Source organism: Myxine glutinosa, unplaced genomic scaffold, assembly GCF_964187855.1.
Source record: "Myxine glutinosa unplaced genomic scaffold, kmMyxGlut1.1 SCAFFOLD_2075, whole genome shotgun sequence".
In the NCBI taxonomy this organism is placed as follows: Eukaryota; Metazoa; Chordata; class Myxini; order Myxiniformes; family Myxinidae; genus Myxine; species Myxine glutinosa.
In genome coordinates, this window is record NW_027618170.1 from 81349 (window position 1) to 83168 (window position 1820).

General features: G+C 38.8%; 1 non-coding gene across 1 annotated transcript; it reads right to left on the bottom strand.

The window, feature by feature from the left end:
* Window positions 1–284: 284 nt before the first annotated feature.
* Window positions 285–356, bottom strand: TRNAG-UCC (transfer RNA glycine (anticodon UCC)). Its single transcript has one exon. It is a non-coding gene; the product is annotated as a tRNA-Gly (tRNA).
* Between the last annotated feature and the right edge of the window lie 1464 nt (window positions 357–1820).

Sequence of the window (1820 nt, forward strand, 5' to 3'; positions counted from 1 at the left end):
CAAAGTTTTTGGTCCAAAGCGCGACATTTCAGGGAAAGGACTGTTTTCCATTCACAATGTTCTTCGTGGAAATGACTTGTGCAAATGTAATAATTCTCGGGGAAACGTCCTGATTATAGATAAATAAATCTTTAGTCGGAGATACTCCGGTGTTAAGAATTTCTTGTCAATCGATCCAACGGTGGCTGAGAATTTTTTTTTTTTTAATGCAGACACGCACACACACACACACCCGATCGCTGAAACCTGCTTTGCACTTCGCAAGCACAGTATAAAAATTAAGCTGCGATGACCAGGAATCGAACCCAGGTCAACTGCTTGGAAGGCAGCTATGCTCACCACTATACCACCATCGCTCCATGAAAAATAATCTTTTCAAATGTTAAATATTTTATTCATACAATTACCAAACTTATCAAATATCCTTTCATCAATAATTATAAACCAACATCAGTGAGTGAGTCATTCTGTGAATAAGTGAGTGAATGATTGAGTGTGAGTGAATGAGGGAGTGAGTGAGTCCTGGAGTGAATGAGTGAGTGTGTGACTGAATGAATGAAGGAATGAGAGGGGCAAACACTTCAGTCATTAGCGTTTGAACCAAACACACAGAATTTGACAAATCTTGGCCAGAAACTTCATGTCTGATATATCTCACGAAGGCGTATTTCGTAAATCGGATTTCAGTAAATAGGAGTGCAATTGCATTCACAATCTTCCTCGTGGAAAATGTATTGTTTTGCTTGGTACGTCAAATCAGGTGCAAACTATATGATGAAACACGCATTTCTGCATTGGAAGTGTAATTCGGGACAATAAGTGTGCAAAATCTGCAAACAACAAGTTTATTGCCAAAAACGCTTCATTTCAGTAAATCGGAGTGCTATTGCATTCACAATCTTCCTCGTGATCGGATTTCAGTAAACAGGAGTGTAATTGCATTCACAATCTTCCGAGTGGAAAATGTGTGGTTTTGCGAAGGACGTACAACTCAGGTGCACACGATATGATGAAACACGCATTTCTGCATTAAAGTGTAATTCGGGACAAGAAGTGTGCAAAATGTGCAAACAACAACTTTATTGCAAAAAACGCTTCATTTCAGTAAGTAGGAATGCTTTTGCATTCAAAATGTTCCACAATTTGATGAAACACGCGTAAGAAGAGTGATTCGCGAAAATATGGGTGCAAAATGTGCAAACAACAAGTTTATTGCCAAAACTCTTCATTTCAGTAAATAGGAGTGCTTTTGCATTCACAATGTTCCACAATTTGATGAAACACCTGTTTCAATATTTGAAGTGTGATTCGGGACAATGAGGGTGCAATTTGTGCAGACAATAAGTTTTTGGTCCAAAACGCTTATTTTCAGGAAATAGCACTGTTTTTACATTCACAATGTTCAACTGTTTGAGGAAACACGCGTTTCAATATAAGAAGTGTGATTCGGGACAATGAGGGTGCAATTTGTGCAGACAATAAGTTTTTGCTCCAAAACGCCTCTTTTCACGACAGAGGAGGAGTTTTTGTATGAATCATTGCACACTCTGCAAAATGCGGAGACACAAAGTTTTTGGTCCAAAGCGCGACATTTCAGGGAAAGGACTGTTTTCCATTCACAATGTTCTTCGTGGAAATGACTTGTGCAAATGTAATAATTCTCGGGGAAACGTCCTGATTATAGATAAATAAATCTTTAGTCGGAGATACTCCGGGGTTAAGAATTTCTTGTCAATCGATCCAACGGTGGCTGAGAATTTTTTTTTTTTAATGCAAACACGCACAAACACACACACACACACCCGATCGCTGAAACCTGC